This window comes from Nanorana parkeri, unplaced genomic scaffold (assembly GCF_000935625.1).
Source record: "Nanorana parkeri isolate BGI_ZX_2015 unplaced genomic scaffold, ASM93562v1 scaffold50, whole genome shotgun sequence".
Taxonomy (NCBI): Eukaryota; Metazoa; Chordata; class Amphibia; order Anura; family Dicroglossidae; genus Nanorana; species Nanorana parkeri.
Window position 1 is genome coordinate 1212820 of NW_017306318.1, and position 24662 is coordinate 1237481.

At 41.9% G+C, this 24662-nt stretch overlaps 1 protein-coding gene across 1 annotated transcript in view; it reads right to left on the bottom strand.

Annotated features, from left to right (window-relative positions):
• The window catches only part of GNAS (GNAS complex locus), a 125818-nt gene that overhangs the window by 75743 nt on the left and 25413 nt on the right, over positions 1-24662 (bottom strand). The window lies entirely within an intron of this gene.

Below are 24662 nucleotides of genomic sequence, written 5' to 3' on the forward strand. Positions count from 1 at the left end.
CCACTATATACACTGAGAGCCTGCAGAGGCAGGACCTCCCTCCCCCACTATATACACTGAGAGCCTGCAGAGGCAGGACCTCCCTCCCCCACTATATACACTGAGAGCCTGCAGAGGCAGGACCTCCCTCCCCCACTATATACACTGAGAGCCTGCAGAGGCAGGACCTCCCTCCCCCACTATATACACAGAGAGCCTGCAGAGGCAGGACCTCCCTCCCCCACTATATACACTGAGAGCCTGCAGAGGCAGGACCTCCCTCCCCCACTATATACACTGAGAGCCTGCAGAGAAAGGAAGCCAGAATAAAGACGACCCTCCTCATCCCCTATATACACCAAAAGTCTGCAAAGACAGGGCCCCGGGATACAGAGGGCCCCCCACTACCCTGTTTCCCCGAAAATAAGACCTACCCCGAAAAACTACATACACCTCCACGTTACACACACAGGACCCCACTAGACCCCATAGAGCTGCCGACTAAATACACAGGACCTCAAACCAAAGACAATCCCAACTACATACACAGTCCCTTAAAACAGAGACACGACTCTCTACTACATGTGGAGGACTGCAAACTTCAAACCAGACATATACGGGACCCCAAAACTAAAAAATAACCCCATACTACATACACAAGACCCCCACACAGTGAAAGCCCTGCACTACATTCACAGAATTAAGCACATTCTCTTGTTCACAGGACCCCAGCTCACATACATGACTCCCGCTCCATATAGGAAATCAAAGCACCTACACTAGCCCACTAAGACCCTAAAACACAGAACTTTCCTAGCCAGGGAAAGCTGCCCTTTTCAACCTCTCGCTGACATACACAGAATCGTGTACCCTGTCACACCCCATACTACATACACAAGACCCCCACACAGTGAAAGCCCTGCACTACATTCACAGAATTAAGCACATTCTCTTGTTCACAGGACCCCAGCTCACATACATGACTCCCGCTCCATATAGGAAATCAAAGCACCTACACTAGCCCACTAAGACCCTAAAACACAGACCCTCCATGGCATGCATAAGTTACCATAACTGAGGACATGAATTGAGAAAGCTGGTCGGACCAGCGAAACATCTTCAAGAAAAATACAGCAAGCCCAGTTGCCATGATTAATTTTTTAGAGCTATTGTGAAAAGTGCTGTGCGCTATGCACGCTATGTCTCCTCCCATGAAGATTTGTGGGCCAGTTTATGCAGTAAAAAAACTTTCCAAATGCTATTGCAATGCCTGTTAAACACTTAAAAATACTTTTTATTTTTTTTACCCGGGTTCTGATTGGCTACAACTAATGATTATTTTCATAATCGATTAGTTGGCCGATTTATTTTTTCGATTAATCAGATAAAAAAGTTAATACCATCCTTACACAATACACAAATACCAGTGTTACAAACATAAAGTTTACTTCAGAATAAAACTGCATTCACAATTTTTTTGCATTCGCACTGCACTGAAACACACGGCATTGCGGTACCGTGCGTTCCAGTGCAGGCGATCACAATGTGAGTGGGAGGCGCGTTTGGGGTGCCAACAAAATGAATGGCACTGCAACGCACCTCCTGCAGCAGATTTTGCCAGGCCGAAACCGAAAATTACTTTTTTTCCCACCTTTTTATAATAGTTTAAAAAAAATAATAATTGTATTGTAAGCAAATGGCACTTGAATAGCTTCAGCCAGGGAATGACAGCTGCCAGTGGCAAGATTCCGCAGATGGCAGCTGAATGTAAATACAGCAGGTAGTGGGCTGGTGCAATAGCCAGCCTGCTATTGACCATTTCAAACTGCAATAGCAGGCTGGGTAGTGTACCCGCCCACTGCTTGCTGTGGCCCTCCCAGCGTGGAGGAGAGAGATCGGGCATCCAACCAACTAATCCATAATAAGAATAGTTGACAACGATCAGTTGGATGCAGCCCTACTACTATTGGAGTCCAACTGCTTCTCTACAGTCCAAGAAATGATGCTGATCTTGTTTCAATTTAGGATGGAATCATGAGGGAGCTGGGTGCACAATGTCATCCACCAACCATGTTGCTGCAGCGGCAGTCTACCTGCATTTCAATCACTCCAACAGAGGTCATAACCGCCTGCCCTTCCAGTTCATGTGAATGCAGCTTTACCCAAAGGCCATATCAGAACGCTATTGACAACAGGCACATTTATGTGGCCTTTTGCTGCAGAATTGCTTAGAACGCAATCTTTTAAGGGGCATTCAAAGCATAACAGGAAGGAAATCGCAAGTCAATGGAGGGTCTGTTGACTTGCAATTGTACCTTCCGTTTTCCTTCAGATTTGTTTTTCAGCGTATGCTAGCGGAAAGACACCAAAAAAGGAATAGGGCTATTTCACACTGGATCCATTGCATTGCACTGAAAAAAGTGCAGGTTATATTTTTCTTTCTTTCTGTGCAACCGGATTTCCTCTCTCTGCTGCCCCGAGGCCGGGTTCCTCAATGCGCCCCCCTACCTGCCAAACCCCCACCCCCATGGAGAATGGCAGACCTGCAAACAAGTGATCTCCACGACATTGCAGCTTTCATGCTGTGCATTTAGCTCTGCTTGCCCAAAATAGGGCTAAATGTAGAAAACAACTACCCACCCAGCGCCCTGGAACTTCATGTCCCGGGCATCTGGAGATAGGAATTCCACACCCCTGCTTCCCCCCGAGGCCGGGCCTTGGTTGGCCTTGTGAGAAATCCGGCCCTGTGTGCAACATAACGCAACGGAGCGGTGTAAACTAGCCCCATTGACACCCATTCATTTTTGATTTCCCTTCTGTTAGCATCTGTTGAAAAACGCTGGATCACAACGGATCTGGTGTGAAAGCGCCCTGAATGCTTTTGGCTTTTGAGCCAATCCTTATACAACTGTACTGTGCTGGGCCTTAATAATAGGAATAGAACCCCCATAACTGCAGTATGGAGATTTGGCTCAGCTGAAAAGCAGGGACTCTAGTACAACTAAAGCCAAAAACCTTTTTTGTTTTTATTAGAATGTAGAGGAATTAGAACACTTATCAGCAATAAAAATCTGTCCATGTCCTCGTTAGGGAGATGCGCCCTCTCGATTTGTCCTGGTGACCGTTATCATCGAGAGCGAAAGTAAAAGAAAATCCAGAATTTTCAGTCATCAGCAGAACAGGAATAGAGGAGAAATCATCCAGTGGGGACACTTGTTCTGGTAAAAATTTCCCTCACTTTGGGGGATTTCCTCTTGCTTCCTGCTGTGGTTATAGGACTTAAAGGAAAACCACCCCAATGGGGCACTGATGGCAGAAAAAAGTGTGTCTACGGACACAACATGAAGTAAGAGAACATCTCTCCAAAACAAAGGAAATTCCCTCTTGGTTGTCACCGGAAGGAGTGTCCCTATTGAAAAGTTTCCTCTTTATTCCTGTTCTGAAGAAAACTCAGAATTTTGGATCGTCCCTCGCTTTGTTCAAATGGTCACCAGGGCACATAGGGTAAATTCTTCCCATTGAGGACACAGCAATAAAAACCTGGCAGAGGATCCTGGCCCTTTCACACACCATCCACAAACACTTTAAGTATCCTCTAATGGAAACTTGCACTGAGGATGGTTGCCATTGTTGACCTCTCATTCTTAAAATATGTCATGCTTGTCCAAGGGCTTCCATGCTTTTCTAGTCACTGACCTAGAATAAGTATAGACAAGTCACACTTCACTCATGATTTGCATGCTTATTTCAGGTAAGCGCTTACAGTGCGGTGTGAAAGGGCTAATGGCAGCCGAAAAAACTGGATGAACATATTGGCAGCTCATTTACAGGCAACAGGCCCCCTGGGAGGCCTGTTGCTGTAATTAGTAAAAAATGTGTGGATCCGCGCTTTATGGGTAGCCCTGATATTAAAGCAGCTGCGCTCTCAACCCTGGGGTCAAAATTTGATAAAGTGTGAATTGTGCAGTTGCTGTAATTGGCAGGTGAATTGTTCTAAGCATGGCCCCAAGCGGAATTATGTAACCACCAGGTGTGTCAGTAAAAGCCCACAGGACAGGCGGCTCTCAAAGCTCAGGGATTACCTCCAAGCTCATGTGAGCCAGGCCTGTTACTTTCTACTCGGGCTGTGAACACCACAGCAAGTGGCTTTGGGATTTCTCGTCCAGGTCGTTTGGGAGGAAACTGTAACCAGTCTTGTAAACAGTAATTGATCAAATGCAAATTGTCCCCGTGGATGGCAGCTTGTTTGACTAATGGCTCATTTGCAGAACTTTCCCTGGTTCCTCCTGGGTCAGGAAATGGATGTGAATCATAGCAATGCACATGGGATGGCAGCCTACCTACCTAAATTACCTCTAACTGCAGACAAAACAAAGGCTTTCCACTAAGAGCAGAGATGTCTGCCGTGCCACCTATTACCTGCATTCATGGCCTTATTCAGAAAAGCAAGGATTCTGCATCCGTTTCAACTGCTGTCACCCAAAGCATGAGTACCAAAATGTTACAATTTTATCTATCTATCTATCTATCTATCTATCTATCTATCTTATATTAGTTATATATTATATAAGAAGCACATCACTGTTAAGCTGGGACAATTAAAGCCTAATGAGCCAGTAGCATATTTTTGGTTTTGGACAGAGTAGGAAGAAATTAGAGCTGCAGCTAACGATTATTTTCAAAATCGATTAGTTAGCCGATTATTAGGTTCGATTAATGGTGAAACGCCAGTGCCAGGTTACACCAGCAGCCACTGTGACCCTGATAGTTCTGCCACTGACTCCGAGTTGTAGAGGGACTACAAATCCCAGCAATACAGTATAAAGCAATGCAGAATACCCCTAGGTATGGAGGACTACAAATCTCTGCAATACAATATACAGCAATGCAGAATGGCACCAGCTAAAGAGGACTACAAATCCCAACAATACATTATACAGCAATGCAGAATAATACCATCAGCTTTAGAGGACTACAAATCCCAGCAATGCATTGTCCAGTGCAATGCAGAATGGCACCAGATATAGAGGGCTACAAATTCCAGCAATACATTATAAAGCAATGTAGAATACCACCAGCTATGGAGGACTACAAATCTCAGCAATACATTATACAGCAATGCAGAATGGCACCAGCTAAAGAGGACTACAAATCCCAGCAATACATTATACAGCAATGCAGAATAATACGGTCAGCTATAGAGGACTTCAAATCTCAGCAATACATTATACAGCAATGCAGATTAATACCGTCAGATATAGAGGACTTCAAATCTCAGCAATACATTATACAGCAATGCAGAATAATACGGTCAGCTATAGAGGACTTCAAATCTCAGCAATACATTATACAGCAATGCAGAATAATACCGTCAGCTATAGAGGACTTCAAATCTCAGCAATACATTATACAGCAATGCAGAATAATAGTATATGAATTTGCTATATGCTCTGTGCTGCCGCTCTGCTTCGGGGTGCCAGCCTGATGTCTCGAGTGAAGGGTCTCGGGAGCGGAAGATGTGCGGGCTGGAGGAAGCACTGTAAACAGGCGCCACAAGGTTCCCAAGAAGACTGCCGTGAGGTCCCAAACAAGCACGGGACCTAAGGCAGCTGCTTCAATTAGAAAATTTTAAGTGCCTGTATCTGTTTTTGGTATCGGCACCAAGAGTAATTATGTTCAGCCGCTCTTAAGATTTGCACACCCTAGCCATAGTACGCAACCAGCTAGTGACACCATCATTCAAAGCTTGCAACTTTGCTGCTGCCGGTATCTGCCTCTAGCCTGTTCACTGGAATATTAATAACCATGGTCCACTGGTGAGGTCCTTCCTGTGCTCTCTCCCCCTCCTACTTAAAGCATTAGTGCTCTTTAAGACAACGTGCACTTAATATTTTTGCCCTAAGCTAACCAATCTCCCCTCCACAGATGCATACTTACTGAGATCCTCCGTTGTTTAAAATCTCATCCAGCTCTGCATTACAGCCCCATAGGCGTCTATGGGGCTGTCTCCCGAGACTGGAAACAAAGGTAAACATGTCTATGGGGCTGTATTTTGCAGGCACGGCCAGGAGAGAGGACTTGCAGCTGTGGATGTAAATAAGTAACGGAGGCTGCAGGTGTCATATCTGAGTAAGTATGCATCTGTGGAAGAGGAGGGTGACATTGGTTAGCCAAAGATAAAAAAAAGTTTTAACGTGCACTTACCCTTTAAAGGCCCAACATAGTAAATAGTAATGTAATCTGATAAGTATATGTTGTGAATACCAGTATTTATAATATTCAGTATTATTTTTTTTGTGTGTTTTCACAGTTCTCTTTTATTTACATTTTTTCGTCACATTTACTTGGCAACCAAGCTGTCCACAAAAAGTGATAGTCACGAGGGTTGGGACAAACTTTTATACAGGCAACGGTCAGCCTGAATACACGTGGTTTAAACCTTTTTTTCCAAAAGAAGAAAAACATGTTACTGTAACTGCTTACTGGGCATTCGTTTGCTTCTTGCTTACTTAAAGTCTTTGTAAAAATGACTTGTCAATCTAAAACTGAAAGCTGCAGTGATCACAATGCAAAACGAACCGTTCTATTGGAAGGATTAACATGTAGTAAGATTACCTTACAGCGGGGGATACAGAAAAACAAAAATGAATGCACCAGATATGTAATATTTTGCTTTCGCCCAGAGTTCTACTATAAAGACTTCCTCCTCCAGCCCTTAGCGCCAGAAACATTCTAGAATGCCCGCAAAGCGCAATGCAATATTACCTGATTGTCTCACAGTGCTGTCACTCCCACTTTTAGCCTAAATTTTGGTGTGAGCAGGTTTAGGGGATGTAATATAAATATGTATTATAGTTCATTATGAATACAGGTAATTATATTGGAATTAAAATGTACCCGGGCAAAGGGATCAAGGCATAATACACCTGGTCAGCAACACATGTGTAATCTTATGTAATTGGTGAACTGCTGCATGACCCAAGGGCTCCTTCCTTGGTCACAGACTTCCCTTTAATAATGCACCTAAAGTCTGATAAGAAACCCCCTTTACCCCGCCAAGGTTGTCCCATAAAGTTATAATATAATTAATGGAATACTAGACTGGGGTCCCAGACATCTGATCAAATTCCTAAATATTTGGTGATATGACTTAAAGGACTTCATTTATAAAACTTCCTCCAGGCGTATATTGTTTGCACGGCCTATACCCTTTAGCGCCATCTAGGGGTGCTAGTGCCGTGTGAACAGCATCGCCTAGCCACACTCTGGGCATAAGTTTTAAAGCCCTCTTCTTCCCCAGACTCTGGCAGTCATAAGACCGCTGACATCATTACATCCTATACAGGTCCCCTGACCAACATAAGACATGAGGACATTGAGGGAAATTCGATAGCCAGCGCGCAGAAGAGACAGGAGTCAGGATCAAGTAACTAAAACTGCTTTTAATCTGAGCCCCCTAGATAAAACAAGCACTGAATCCTTGTAGTGCAGGGGTAGCCCCACTGCAAGGGTAAGTTTTTATTTGCCCGGAGTTCTTCTTTAAGGGCATGGGCACAGAGCTTTGGAGGCTTTTTTATTTGACCGCAACTCCATCTTGTAAGATATGGAAGTATTTGGTCTGTATTAAAGTTGTTTTGAAACTCCGCTCAGTGTTTAGACTGGCAGGGCTATTTATCTGTACTGGACACATAGTACAATCAGGACAGAGCTAAGCGACGGTTATTTATACAACGCTTGTTAGGAAAGCAATCCTTAGCCTTGAAGCTGGCACCTTCATACACACTAACCAACTGATATATGTGTAGTAAGAATCATGGGATCAGTCCTCAATAACCCTACTTGCTTTGCCTGAAAAAAAAAAAATATATATATATATACCGGTATATGTTTTTTGTAGCATTGTACTTTTGGATCCTGAGTGGTCCAGAAGTGCGATTTATAAATATTTACGGGACTGGTATGTATCTGCTTGTGAATGTGTGGCCAGAGCGGTGCCAAGAGAGGGCATTTAGAAGAGAGCTGTGCTCCTACCAAGTGGGGCACAACACTTTAATAGGTCACTGCAGCCAATGCAGAACACAAGAGGCCGTTTCACCATGTCATTAAACAAAAGGATCAGGCCACATTGGTAAAACTGTAGTGTCTGACAACCGTATAGACTGTGACAGTTTAAGTGGCATGTTGGAAAGTGTTAAGAAGGAATGTCACTGCCTAGCACTATAGCAGGTGAGGAGTTAAAAATTTATAAACAGTGTGACTGCGGCTTTCTCCAAGTCGCAGGCCCGGGCAGGCCCCTGATGTCTAATGTTCAATACACATTCACTGTGACATTGTAGGTTGGTCCCGGCTGCTCACTAATAAAACACAGGTAACATCCAGGGAAGCCAACTGCTATATATAGAACGTTCTATTAAATACCAAAACCACTCCTGCAATAACTGACCTACTTAAACAAACAATGCTTCATTCCAAACTGGTGTTGTTATGGCTAGGAATAAATAAATACAATCCTGCTGTCTCAGGGCCAGTCCGCAGAAAGCCCTAGCTGTAGGCACCGCCAAGTTGGCATTACCTGCCCAGCAGTCGCAGCCCAATTAATTACATCACCCCACTCCCAAGTGTATAAAATTTCCAAATGGGGAGAACTAGGCCGCCCATTTACTCTTTATTTTACCAGCAACATCCAGGTCTGAAGCTAAGGAAAGGTCTCACAGGTCCAAGACTAGAGCTGCACTGTATTAGTGTAGCAGGCAGTTGTTTGTTGTTTCATTAGCCTACAGTAGAAAAGCAAAGGAGAAGCTTTCACCATTCCATCCAGATTCAGGGTGCATTCACAGCAAAATCGGAAGGTTCCCACAAGTCAACGTTGCATTCCGTCAAGCTTTATGTGAAGTAACATATCCTGAGTGAACATACCTCACTGTAATGGCTTGCGATGGGTTGCGTCAGCATGCTTTTTTTTTTAGCATGCTCTTCTTTTTTTCATAGCGCAACGTACGCAAATGCAACGCAGTACTGCGGTTTGAACTGTCCCCATTCATTTTTCGTTGGCCTTGTGTTACACAATGCATCGGATCCGGTGTGAATGGGGCCTTAAGCTCTACTGTTTGGGTTTGCCGCAGGTGCTGGCAGGAATACGTCCAGACTCCACAACAGCATCAGTCCAAAGATAGCCCAATACCACTGATCTTCACCAATCATATATTTATTGTTATAATCCAGCCATCAACACAATATGATTCCCCCACCGGATGATTGGCCACCTCTAACGAGCTTCACCCCCTCTGGGCTTGGTCATAGAAATTACAACTAATCACGGTTAGAGGTGGCCGATCATCAGCGGAGATCATATTGTGTTGCTGGCTGGATTATAACAATAAATATATGATTGGTGAAGATCAGATTGGACTGATTCTACAGTAGAAAAGGCTTTAAATTGTGAAAGGTCCAAACAGTCCCCAGCTTCAGGTCACATACAGTCCCAGTTTTGCATCATACCACAGAGAAGGCTTGAAACAAAGAAATGGTAAAGCCAACACAAGCCAAGACTTAGGAGTTTTGCCATTACTAAAAAGCCGTAAAATGCCACAGACAGCACACCACTTCATGTTTTTATAAATAGAATAGTACTGCATTCTTTTACAGACCTCAGAATATTGTAAACTTTCAATGGAGCACACTTTTAAAGGAGGCAACTGGCTCTTTTAGAAGCAGCAAAACCGTTGTGCTATCTGGCCGGTTTAGCATTTAGTTGTACAGATTTGGATTTGATAATAATATTGCTGGTATGCACAATTCAAACAATTATGACAATTATTTTTTTATTTGTTTTGATATGAAATAGTACAATTCTGGGAAGTGACATGATCCACAAAACCAATATAAATACAGATGTATTAGACATGGCTGCATTTACAGATGATGTTATTGCAGTCAAATTTTACAAAGCCGTCTCTGCACATTTGTTATGTGTTCCTATTTAAACAGGATACCTACAGTAATTTTGAAAAAAACAAAAACAATTTCTTACCTTTCCAATTGTTTCTCTACAGGCAGCTTTTATTGCTTAGAATAGATGTGCAGATAGCGAGCAGACTTGAGGGCCATTTTTTTTTTAAAGGGTTATTAAACCCTCGCATGTTTTTGCATATATCTATGGCTAGCAAGCAGTAGATATATGTAAAATGATTTAAAAAAAACTTTTTTCAAAGGGTTCATACTTACCTGTGTCTCCGCTGCGCGCTACCGTCCGAACATCTGAAAATTTCTCGGCTGGCCGCAAAGAATCTTGTGGCGGGCACATGCGCAGTTCAGATGTTCGGCCGGGAGATGACACACAAGGTAGGTCTATGGAGCAACGTGCACCCGCACAGACTCCATGGGACATGAGAGAAGAGGAGGACAGAGGAGTCAGCGCTGGATCGAAGACCCACACCAGCGCTAGAGGGGGGGGGGCACAACGACACACACACTTTTGCCCTTAATGTCACTTTAACATACAATGCATCACCAAAGCTTTGAGCTCTTTAACCCGTTGCTAGGACAGACGGTCCTGCACATATAGTTTACAATTGACAATGGCGATGTTGCAGCACAGTACAGGCAGGGATAATTATGGCAAACATTACTCCCCAGCCTCATTCTAAACATTACATAGAATGGGAAAGCTAAGTAAAGCTGGCCATACACTGTAATATTTTCTTGGTTCAACCTGTGGGCTGAACAAAGAAAATATAACGGATTGCTCCATCAATGCTTACGAGTGTTGATCGAGAAATCTCCTGCTGTCTTTATCGTATTCTGACAGTGGCCGGCAGCCGGAGTGCAAAATTTCAGAAAACGTCAAGAGTGCCGGAGAAAATGGAGACTGCTCCAGTCCTGGGCTGGCCAAATGCTTTGACTGAATTGGAACCTAGTAGGGTTACTGCTGACAATTGGTTTCAGCAGTTCTGAGGCATTTAATAGGATTAAAAGGTGGGCAATGGAAACTTCGAAGCAGTTCAGCAGCTGTGCTCAAACAGCCAATCAGCGGTCAGAGTGGTAGCAATGCCAATGGGTTCTGCACCTCCTAACTTAGGGGCCGTTTACACCACATCCAGATCAGACAAGATTGTTTCCGAACCCAAAATGCATCCTCATGTATCCCTATGCTATTTCTGGCCTCTGTTCACACCAGCGCAGTCCGTTCCAGACCAGACCAGAAAAATACAGCATGTCTCATTTTGTCTGGTCTGGAATGCACTCGAACTGCGGGCAGGTTCACACCATTTTCTGGACCAGATCTGTTCCGGAAAATGGTGTGAACCTGCTGTGAAAGTGGAAAACCACTTTAATTATGATCATTTTGTACATATTGACTGTGTTATAGGATTATGGTAAGAAAAACTGACTCACAAGATCCTCCCTTGCCTACATATGTTTACATACAACGATTCTCCACAACCTCGTTATAAAATTGTTTGAGTTTTTCGTGCAAAACAAGGCTATCAAAGGCCTGTGTCTTTCTCTGCCTCATCTATGGATTGTCTAAATGAGTATTTGTCTACAGGTAATAGACAGTCTTCCCGTAAGTGATTCACAAGCTTGGAGAGCTTACAGCTTCTCAATAAAGACTCATTCTTAAGAGTGCAGTGAGTCACGCCGTGATACTATGTAGCACTGCACAAAAGCTACTCAGAGGAGGGTGGGCAGCACATAACTGCTTTGAAAAGGAACAAGCAGTCCACTTTCCACAACATAACAGCGTCCTTACATGCAGAGGGCGGCAGACTATATAACCGCTCCCTCGCTGTACATCCACAAGCACTGCGTCACTGTCATTGTGCCACGAAGACAAGCAGTCCTGTAAGACGTAGCTAGCATATGAACAGTTAATTCTGTTTCATGTCACACCGGAGTCATATCATTACGGAGAAATATCTACAAACACCTCCCAACTTTGAAGATGGAAAAGCAGGACCATTTTATCGACAGCTATTTAGGCAGAGGGCACAACGTCTCCAGTCATACCTCTTCATACCTCCTGCACCTGCCATATACCGAGCTTAAAAAACATAATCAAACCGCTCATGGGAACAAAACTGCGTGTTTCACAAGTTAGAAAACAGAAGCATTTGACTGATTACTATGAGCAATATCACTTTTTTTCCATATTAGTATATATATATATATATGCAATACAATAAGTTACTGGGGGCTGTGAAAGCCAGTCACTAAACTGCTCTTGGTGATGTTCCTATCTTCCATACTTTAGGATGAGAGTGGTAGCCATGCTTCTTCTTATATATGGTGGGGTTACGTCCTCTGTCAGACACTTGCATCTTACCATCCAGTGAGAGCCCACTATATAGCAGGAGAGTTGAACCATTGGAGAAAAGCAGGGCTGTTAATCTTAACAAAGAGTTTAAAAGAGAACACCTTCAAGGAAAGTATCATCTCATAGTTCTGGCACTGACATAATTCGAGCCAGTCTTGGGAAAAGCAAAAAGAACCAATATCTTCTTCCTCTATTTGGTAATTAACCAATGACACCAATGCTTTTTCTGGGTTTTCATCAACCAATATGACACCAGTATAAGGGGGCAGTCTTCTCTACACTGAACAACAATGGAAGGGGGCATTACTTCTCCCAATGACCACTAATATAAGAGAGCATTCTTCCTTCCACTGACCACCAATGTAAGGGGACATTCTTCTTTCCACTGACCACCAATGTAAGGGGACATTCTTCTTTCCACTGACCACCAATCTAAGGGAACATTCTTCTTTCCACTGACCACCAATGTAAGGGGACATTCTTCTTTCCACTGACCACCAATGTAAGGGAACATTCTTCTTTCCACTGACCACCAATCTAAGGGAACATTCGTATTTCCACTGACCACCAATGTAAGGGGACATTCTTCTTTCCACTGACCACCAATGTAAGGGAACATTCTTCTTTCCACTGACCACCAATGTAAGGGGACATTCTTCTTTCCACTGACCACCAATCTAAGGGAACATTCTTCTTTCCACTGACCACCAATCTAAGGGAACATTCTTCTTTCCACTGACAACCAATATTAGGGGACATTCTTCCTTCCACTGACCACCAATGTAAGGGGGTATTTTTCCCCCACCAACCACAAATGTAAGGTGGTATTCTCCTACTGACTACCAATGTAAAGTGTCATTCTTCTCTCCACTGGTCACCAATATAAGGGGGCATTTATTTCCCGAGCTGTTCTGTCCTAGAACTTACCAAGGGTTTGAGACTCTCTCTCTGTACCCATGTAACAGTGCTGGATGACTGCACCACCAAACACAAAGTAGCAGCACTGTTATGTGGGTGGAAGGGCAAGTGAGTACAATGCTCTCCATACTAGAAATACCAGGTTTTTCTCTTCACTCCCTAAGGCTGAACAGAGCACCAGGGTGCCAAAAGGAATGTGAGTATAAGCTTCTTGTGGGGCCACCAATAACGTGGGCCTATTGCATTGCTGCAAATCACAGGTCCAGTTTAACCCCCAGCATCATATCGGAATTCACTTTATTGAATATAATTGATAAGGGCAATGCATTTTGCAGTTATTTCTCATGCCTGTAACTTTTTTTAGATTAAGAAAAGAATAATTACAATAAAGTCCTATGTACATTTTCTGTTATCTGCAGGATGAAGACGTTAGAAGCCTAGAAAGCATACAGTGACTGGGTTTGTTTCAATAATCAGAGTTGATACATACAGTAATTGTATACTCCCAAAATGAGAGTATTTGGTAAAGCAGGCATGCTGTATCTGTGGTAAATTGATAGAGTCCATGACTTGTTGCATGGTAAAAGATCATCCTCACAGAAGAGTTTATGAGTAGGAAAAGACCATTTTACCAGCTTGAAATTGCATTTCAATTTTTGGACTGGAGTTCCTCTGGCTATGATGCAGTTAAACCTGGAAAAGCCACAATAAAACATACATTTTCATATTTGTAAAAATGGTTCCTGTTACTATGAATGTGCAGCTGGAAGTGAGTCATCCATATAAATATGCAATTGATGGAGGTGCCCTCCGCACACCTTTCAGCAGTCCCGGCCAACAATGAAATAAATGGTGCTCGAAGTAACTTCACGGATGGCACCGTGCAAAACACTAGATTGAAGAAAATAGGTCACCAGCACTCCATAAGTTAAAATGAATGAGTCCTTTTAATGGACAATGATGTCACAGAAATCCAACATGAGCCGACGTTTCGGGGCCACACAGGGTCCCTTCTTCAAGGCAAGAGATGTGACAATGTAATAACATCCACAAGCTACATATATACCCCATGTAATCAAATCATTAGTGATGTACACGCCCCCAGTGATGTAAAAACGGCGGGAAAAAAGGCCATTTTGAAAAAAAGAACAGAAAAAACTCTATATGATATAATCTCATTTAACGTCATCATAAATAAAACATCATATATATAACATCCAAACTACTTACTGGACGGTCCCCGCAATCTGATGCTCAAGATCAATGCCATGGCTGTGTGTCATCCGCCGTAGAGTTAGTCAGTACGTGGCAGGGATATATCTGATGGCTGTTCGTTACTCCATAGTATGTGGCGCGTCGCTTGGTATCGGCGTATTCAATACGCGTCATCAGTAACCATAGCGATCGGGAGATACAACTCTCCTCTATACTATATTGCACATGTGCCAAACTATCCGCAAGGTTCAGTACGGGTGAAGCCAGTATACAACAGGTATACCGGTGTCACTGTCAGAAAAACAAAGCATAGAGCATCAGATCGGGGGGAGAAACAGAGTAATTGAGATAAAACATATAAATAAGATATAATGAGATATAATAAGGCTATTAATTATCACCAATAAACATAATAACGGACGGACATAAAACAGTAATACAGACAAAAACAAAAACAAAAGAACACAGGGAAGAAAGACAAAGCACCAAAAAGGAGGGGCCACATATGTACACATATAGACAATACCTATTTTGGGGCATATGAGGCACATTAACCAATAAACATGAAAAACAAAGAAAAAAGGAGATGTTTAACTCAAGGATCTTGTAGTCAACGTTGGTATCTTATTTTAACTTATGGAGTGCTGGTGACCTATTTTCTTCAATCCATATAAATATGCCGCCACCCTCTATATTAGGAAAACCGGCCATAACCCAAGTAAAGGGTTCATTTATGCACTGAAAAGTGTTTCAATCGATAAGTAAACAAAGCTGGATATTCTTCTGCATGACATTTATCCTATCTACAACTTAGGGTTCTTTTCCTGACCATGTGTAGGAGAACAGGATTAGTATACAGTGTCTTCAGAGGAATGGCTTTTACTGGCAGGATCTCCAGGTAAAAACGTTTGCAACAGAATCACAAAAAATAATTTGCTTAAAGTGACACTAAACTTAGGAGATAAATCTTAAAAATACATTCAAGTACCGTACCTATTAACAACAATGTATCTTATTTGTATATCACTCGGCTGTAGATCCTCAAATCATCTCTGAATTGGTGCTGACACTGTCCTTCCTTCTGGAGGGGGGCTACTTTTGTTGCCCATGGTCCCTGTGTGTGTTGTAAAGTAGTCACCACTCCAAGCTTGCTCCTGTGATAGACTACAATCTCACGTTTAGTTTACTAATTTGTATTGAAGTTATAGTCTAGCACGGGAGCGAGCTTGGAGCGGTGGCTACTTTTGTCACCCATGGTCCCTGTGTGTGTTGTAAAGTAGTCACCACTCCAAGCTTGCTCCTGTGATAGACTACAATCTCACGTTTAGTTTACTAATTTGTATTGAATTTATAGTCTATCACGGGAGCGAGCTTGGAGCGGTGGCTACATTACAACACACAGGGACCATGGGGGACAAAAGTTGCCACCCACCTAGCTCTACTAGGTAGCTCTACTAGCTACCTCATGTATCATTTCCCCCTCCTCTTTTAGATTGTAAGCCCTCAGGGGCAGGGCCCTCCTTACCATCTTGTCTTGAATTGTATTGTAACTGTAATGTCTTCCTTATATTGTAAAGCGCTGCGCAAACTGTTGGCGCTATATAAATACTATGTAATAATAATAATAATACTAGCGATCAGGGTGATATTTTTGAGGCTTTTGCACCACCTCAGAAGTAATTGTAGGTGAGTTTTAACAGCAACACATGATGTTGACTTTGAAACATATGTAATAAAAGAATATGCAGTGTTTGGCAAAACATCCTTCATCTGGATGTGACAGGAAAAAAAGAGCTCATGCCAGTCACAAACTACTAAAAATATTAAATAACTTTTTCTACTTGACACAGACCTTGAGAATGATCCTGCAAGAGTTCTGCATGTCCTAGATGGAAGGATTGAAAGATTCCAGAAGATGGCACTACATACCAAATATTTTCTATTTGTTCCAAAGAATATGACAATAACTGACTTTAAAGCTAAGTCAAACAATTTCCATAGAAAGGCCATAAACCAATAGACACCTCAATGGGGGTATCTGCCTGTCCACTATCAAATCATAGAAGTGTTTGTACCTACCACAGTCTTCTCCTTGATCTGGACAACAGTTGGATATTACACATCCCTGGTGAAAGTTTAATTGGCTTCAAGTCAGATATACACATTAGGTGTTGGGAAAACACATTGCATATTAAAAATAGACCGTACATCCAGGCAGAGCACATAGTATGAACTCCAAAAAAATTAAACACTACATTTTAAAACTAATACGGCAAAGGAGAGGCTGAAAAAGGTTCCCACGCGTTTTACATGGCCCTGGCTCCATCATGTCTTGATTATCCATGTTGTCCATTAATAAGACAAGTGCAAAAACATGCAAGGAACTGACATACAAGGTACCACAATAATATAACTGGGCAATGGGCAGTGAAATGTTAATTTGTGCAAAATATATCAGTATATTTTGTTATAAATGTATTCATATAGTTTGTAATTATATATAGTTGTCATAAAGAGACTATATATACCTTCATGTTGTGGTGCACTTGCTCTTGAGTTAGTTTATTTTTCTTCTAAGAACATTACAGTTGTAATGTGGAATGGATCAAGTGCTTACCACTGATATACAACACGCTGACAGACTTGAGAAGTCAGGAATAGTGCAAATTCAAGGTCATAATTATCTGTGAAGACAGGGACCCGATACAAATAAAAAAATGATGATGCTGCATGGTCACAACTCACTTATAATGGGTCTCACATCCTTCAGGCATGCCCCAGATATATATATAGATGTATACAGAGTCCATATTTTTTTTTTTTAAAGGAAAACTACAAGACTCTAATCAAATCACAAAAATTCAGTAAATAGAATTACAAATGGGATCTGATTTACTGTACAATTTAATGCTTCTATGGAAAGAAAAAAAAATTATACTGCAAATCGTTTTGGGGCTTGTAACATGTTTAAAAACCTGCCATATGAAATGCCCTGGGTCTTTGGGGACCCCAACTAGCCATTGCTTTAATGTAATTCCATCCAGCAGTGAATCTTCAATCATCAGCATTTGGAAACCTAACCTCTGTTGCAGGGCACAAGCTGAATGGTAACTTTGTCACAATATTCACAATAAGTTCACAATATAAAAAAAGGAAAAAGCAAAAACCTCCAACCTTGCAATATGTTATTTAAATCTTTCCTTTATTACAATGATGTACAAACATGGATGATGATGTTGATGCAAACAATATACATCATGGAAACCTGACGGCAAAGAAAAATAAAAGAAATATTGATTTCCAAGACAGCTTAGAAACATCTCCTCTATTTAAATGTGCCAAAATACTGTAAACAGTTTATTTTGTGTTTCAAAATAAAGTTATTAAAAATGTCTGTTTAGTCTGGTTTTCTAAATAATAGTATTCTTTTTGTAATCACGGGCTAATAATAGCTAAGCTTGATATATTTATAACTGCGGGAAGGTGCCAAATGTGAATAGTTTCTACCTGTAATCCTTATTTCATGGCTATTTTTAGACAACATGGGGCTCTGAGCAGAATTCAAAATTGGACCCCTATGCCGCAATTCTGTACTGACTGTTCAGCACCATTTTATAAGTAAACTCTGTTCTTTTTTTTTTTTATGAAGCACATTTTGTTCCATGAACCTATGGTCAGAGTCAGTGTGATATTACTATTGCTCTTACAGTTATTATGGGAAAGGCAACACAGAGCCGTATTAATGAAGCCTACAAGTACATTTATACTTAGCAAATATGTAGAACTTTGCAGCTTGCCTCACCTGGGTGCTGTAGTTTCTATGCATCCTGAAGGGATAGATTATAGTAAGATCCCTTTCACAGAGGCAGTCAAATTAGGTCAGGTCAGTTTTTGAGGCAGATCTGATCAGAAGCCCAATGTTACTCTATGGGCAGCTGGATGTAAACCAACATGTGCCTGTTTACATCCGCTTACCCCCGACTCCATCTAGGTCCGGAAAAAAAAAAGAAAGAGTTTTGCTTTGCTTACATGTGAATCCCCATAGACTTAACATGGGTCCGTATAGTTCATTTTTTTTCCTCCATTGCAAGACAGAGGGAAAAAATGAATGGACACAGATGTCACAAGAGTGACATGCGTTTCATTCTGCTCTGATATGTGCACAGATCCTTTGCTGATCAGAACGGACAGGACCCATGTGAAAGGGGCATAAGAGCAATGATGGCCACTGGGATTCAACGAGGGACATCAATCCTGTCACACAGTAAACTTGGCCATACACAGCTTAAAGTTTAGCCAATTGTTGTGAATTGGCTGAAATTTGAGCCGTGGGAAGAAAAATATCAGATTAAAATTTGGTTTTAATAAATGTAAACTGAAATAAGGACCACATGCAGTACTTAGTTTTACCGCAGTACACTGCATCACAAAACACACTGGGGTGAAAGGAACTGAATGAAATGTCAATTTATGACATTTCAATAAAGTTTGCACAAACAAATAAAAAAGGTAAAAAGTACTATGCATGGAAATACACTGCTTTTGTAACAACACACACCAGTGGCCGCACGGTACTGCTGATGAATAGTATAATAACAGGTCTCCAGAGATTTCTTCTCACTTTCAGATGGTGTCTGCAGGACAGGAAGACAGGATATGACCCTAATGGGATGCAGATAGCAAAAAAAAAGGGGGGTATTAACTATTACAACGATTATGTATTAAGATACAATTCTTAACTGTATCTTAAGGTAAAAACTAAAAGTTTTGCCTTTCGGTATACTTCATTTCACTAAGCATTAAGTAAATAAAAGCTAAAAAAAAGCACCTATGCTTTTTTATAAAACCTAAAGAAACATGTGTTTCAAATCATATAAATGCGTTGTTTTGCATTTACTATGTGTTCTGTATGTGCTTAGTATGCATTTTTTTCCGCTCTGTGTTTGTATGTAATTTCCTGTTGTCCCTTGCCTAGCCATAAGCTTTGACCTGCATTTTAAAATAATTTTTATTAATTCCTAGGGAACTCCACTTTGCTTGAAAAGTTCATGATCCTTTATTTACTTACAAAGCTTCCTTAGTGAGGAGTAGAGCCATTCAAAATAGTGCATTTTGCAGGCAGTGAGGGTGAGAACATACAGTACCTATTCACCTTAGTCCCTGCCCTAAAGGTACTTACAAAAAGTAATCGCCATCATTGGAATGAGCCAACATCTCCTCCCTGCTGGAAATGATGATGTTGAATGTTGCTTCATAGTTACATAGTATTTGTGGTTGAATAAAGACATTAGTCCATCAAGTCCAACCTATTAGGATCTCATTCTAGGAGTACCTGTACCCCTGTATATTACGGTCCCTTAAGAAATCGTCCAAAAGTTTCTTGAACAATTCCACATTCTTTGCTGAAATCACTGTCTGTGGCAGTGAGTTCCGGACCCTAACTGATCTTACTGTGAAGAACCCCCTTCACTGTACATTAATCAGCACCTGTGTAATCTGGCTTCTGTACATTAATCAGCACCTGTGTAATCTGATCTCTTCTGCTATTTAGGACTCTACAGCATTAGATGTAAAAAAAAAATTAGCAACACCTTCTGCTTTTATTTGGAACTCACCACCTACTGGTTCAATGTGGTAAATATAAAATAGTAGTGCGTAATATTTCATATTTACGTGACTAAGGGCTTGTTCACACCAGATGCGTTGCAGCTGTGATGACAACCTTGCGTAGGAAAGTCCCAATGCATAGACAAGGCGATCAGCAAAATGAGGTCACTTCACACTACACTACCACTTTAATACCGAGGTTCACATTAGTACAGGGACAAGGGGTCCCACGATGCAGGTACTCCAGGGAGAACGGAGAAGTTGCATGGTTTTGTGCAGCAGCATCAGCATCCCATCCACACAGTCTGACTGCTTTGTACACCTGTACAGACATCAGTCCCTTGTGAGACACAAGTTTAGATGCTTGTAACCAGCCATCACAACTGAAGCACAAAGCTCCAGACATTTCCTTCATGAAATGGGGACCTACCCTGATAGTGGATGTTTCTCTTTCGAGGGAATCCACCTATTCTGACATGGTTTGACTAAGACTATGCTATGGCCAACACAAAATGGAGGATAAGACCAGTCAATTCAAACTGGAATTTAGGAGGGCTTCTAACTTACTGCCTGAAAGTGGAATCCCAAAACGTGAGCACATAGCCAGACTAGTGGTGTTCCTGTTAGGCTAGGTCACTGGTGTATCCATCATGGGAACAGAAAACCAATTTACAAATTCTCTCTCAAAAGGGAAAAGTTCAGAAAAACTCCAGGTGAAGCCCAGGACCCCTCAAGGTGTTTCCAGTCTGCAAAGAAGAATATCTCACATAGCGTGTGTAGTGGAAAGGTACTTGCAGCTGTAGGAGTTCAAAAAGACCCAAGGCCCAGAACAGCAGCTGATCCTTCAGATTCAGGGTATTATGCACTGCATTCATAAGGCTTAAAAACAACCCCCTCTAAAATCTGATGTGATAACAGGAGACTGCGGTGCCCTAAAAAAAGTCTGGGACTCTGAATCTGAGTAAGAGATGGTGACAGGGACCAAAGCTCTGGCCTAATCTAAGGGTTCAATAGGGGAAGAGACAGACTCTGCGGTGGAAGGCACAAGAGCGTGTTTAGTGATTCTAATGGCAGGGTGCCCCAAAAACTGAGTGGACATGAAGTCCCTGTGGACATGGGGGAGGACTTGACGTCACCTAGCAGAGCTCAGGAAGACTTTGATGATGACAGCCCTATAAGCATAGGGGTCCCAAACTAAAGATTACAGGCAGCAGTTCATTCTGAGGATACCGAGTAATAACATCCAAACTACTAGGGAAGTATGGGCTGAGGTCAACCACGGCAGAAAGACTGTCCCCTCAGTGTCATAGCAAAGACATGTTGTGCTCATGCAGCTGTAATGCTGCTGGGACCAAATGTGAGGCAAGGCCTCAGGTACTAACAAACACAGAAAGCTACTCTTAATGAGGCTTTTAGGTGGCCAGAGGTGACCAGGTCACTGTATGCCAACAGTAAAAACACACCTGAAACTGGAGACCTACATTATTATTATGCAGGATTTATATAGTGCCAACAATTTGCTCAGCGCTTAATGGTACTTCATGAGTAAGAGCAGAGGTGAGATGGAGCTTGCGCTAGGCTGCATAACTGATAAGAGAGTGTGCTCGTTGTTCCATCTAGCAGATTACATTAGTGCTGGGTTCCTCAGCGTTAAACCTTACTGCGATAAAATGAACGGAGGCAGAACATTTGAAACGCACTCATTCAACCTTTCTGGATACTAGCAGAAAACAGAGGCATGCTGTGCATTAGAGGGGTTATATGGGGGCTGGCTTACATTATTTCTGTGTCCAAAACTCCTCTAGGAGGCAGTATTACCCAACTGAATTTCCATTCCTGTGTCCCTCAACGGACGAGAAAGATAGATAGATAGATTAGATAGATAGATAGACAAACAGACAGATATACATTCACATATATGTTATAAACCAATACATTCCCTTTATTTGTTATATATATATTTCTATTTTAGTGTGTAGTTACTAATAATAATCTAATCCCCACAGCCATGCACAAGTGATTCTAAATTAAATTATTATGCTGTACACTAAAGCTTTACAGTGTTGAGTATTTGGGAGTATTATAGCACCACCTACTGACAGACAACTGCATTTTCTAAACTCTACAAAAATTTCCTTTACATACTTACTAAAGACTGAACGTGATTTATGGTTGCATCGATGACATCATAGGATAAAATGTAAATCTTACTTACTCCAAAAGGGCACACTGTTCAGAGAGCGCATTAAACAGAAGACAAAGTTATTTACCTGGTGGTAACTTAATTTCCAAGAATCTTCCAGGACATCATGTGAGACAGTGGCTCCGCCCACCTGAAACAGGTAACACAAGGCTCACAAGTTCTAAAAAAGTGCAATCAGACTCTGTGTCTTGATATTACAAAAAGAACCGAAAGGCCAACAGAGCCAACTTTTGTACCGTAAAACTTAAACAGTAATAGCCTGAATGGGTGGGAATGCCCTGCTGTCCTGAAAGATGCTTGAAAATTATGCTATCAGGTAACTAACTTTGATTTCCCTAATCATCTTCTAGGATAGCATTTGAGAGAATAAATGAGAAAGCTGCTAGTGGGGACCACTGCTCGCAATACTTTCCTGCAGTGACTTGAATAGAGAGCAGATCCACCCACCAGTGTCAAACAAAGGAATGGCGGCTACATCAGGTAGGCGGTCTGTATATCTGCTCTAGGGGAGCTCCCGCGTTCTCTGCCCAAAAAGCTGACAAAGCCCTTGTGGATTCTTCTTCCAGATGTGTCATGTCTAGAGCACAATATGATTCTCTGATAGTGTACTGTATCCATCTTGCAACTGTGCTCTTTGAAGCTCTGGATCCTTTTCCTAGGGCTGATGTAAAGTATGAATAGTTTCTCCATTGCTTGATTGTTTCTAGGTATGTCAGAATATCTCTGCACACATCTAAACAGTGGAAAGCATCTTCTTTGTCATTTACTGTTTTGTCGCAAAAAGAAGGAATAATCATGTCTTAGTTTCTATGGAATTAGGCTGTTACCTTTGGTAGGAAGTCTGGATCCACGTTGTGCCTGATTTTTTTGGAAAAATGGTAAAAAGATTGACAGAGCTTGCATTCCATTCACTCTTCTCACTGTTGCCAAGGCCACTAACAGAACGGTTTTGTAAGTGATTAGTTGGGCCGACCATAACGAAATAGGCTGAAAGGGGCCTTTCTTGAGTTCAGTACCAAAGCGAGATCTCATTGAGAAAAAGCTAATTTGAGTGCCTGAAATTCTAGGTGTAAAACTGGATCATAATGCACCAGATCTTGCGTGCAAGGAAGCATCCAGGAGGAAATCATGCTCAGCCTACGAAGAATGATGAACCATGTTCTCTTTGGCCAAACCCATGAGAATTACTGTTGCTCTGTCCGATATTTTTTCCTAGATTACCTTGGATATCAGAGAAAAGGGAAGAAAGGCAAGGGCCAGTGGAAAAGTCCAAGGCTGGGAGAATGTGCCTAGGCCTAGGCTTCTGTCCGTACAGTAAAAAAGACTTGTTTACCTTCTTGTTCTCTTTTATAACACATAGGTGAATGTCAGGCATTTCCCACCTGTCTGCTATCTGCCTGAAGGTGTGCTGTTTCCGTTCCCACCCTGACTATGTTAAATCTTTCCTGCCAAGGAAATCTGGTAGAAAATTAAACGTACCCTTCAGGTGCACTGCCAAGAGGGGAAACATATGTTTTCCCGCACACATTAAGATGTCGCTACCTTAAGTATGGGGTAAAGAGAATGTTTACCTAACCAAAATTATCCGATCTTTTACCACCCTCAGTTCACTCATGTTTGAGGATTTGTTTGTGCAGTCTCAGTTGTATTCCCTTTGGACTGCGAGTCCTGAGTGGGATCCCTATCTCCATGTACTAGCGTCTGTTGTAATTCTCACTGGGTCAGTTGGATGCCTTGATCTTCCTTGCATTAGGTCTGTGGTCTCTTTCCACCTAGTCTTCTGGATCTGTTGAAGCATTACAGTGTTTCCTGTTCTTCATTTCAGTTTGCCAGCTTGAAATTTTGCAGTGGTCTGGAGTGGTTTAGCTCCCACCATACTGCTGGAATGAAAGGTGTCACTACCTTCATAAGGTAAGGCAGAGATGTGGCTTCTACAGTTAACAAAGATGGTATTGCTTGGTGTAGTTTTGAAAGCTTTTTTCAAAGGTAGGAACATTTTCTGGTTTATGGGGTCTACTATGTACCCCCAAAAAACTTTCTGGCTTGGGAGTAGTTTCACCTTTTCTGTATTGATAATCTAGCCTAGGTTCTGTAGGTGGTCCATCACTACTTTTGCATCCTTCATCAATTGTATATTCCTGAATATACAAATACTACCAGGTCATCCACATAGGGAACTCTAGATTCCCTTCTCCCTCAGCGGAAGTAGGGCTTTCTGCTATAATCTTTGTGAAGATTTAAAGGGCTGATTACAGAGCTAAAGGAAGGACCACATGCTGTAGGGTTCTTACACCTTGGTAATTTTACGGCCAATATTAGGAATCGTTAAGATGATTCCAAAATAGGAACATGCAGGTACATGTCCTTCAAGTCTATCATCAGCATGAACACACCCTTCATTAATAGGTTTCTTAAGGAATAACA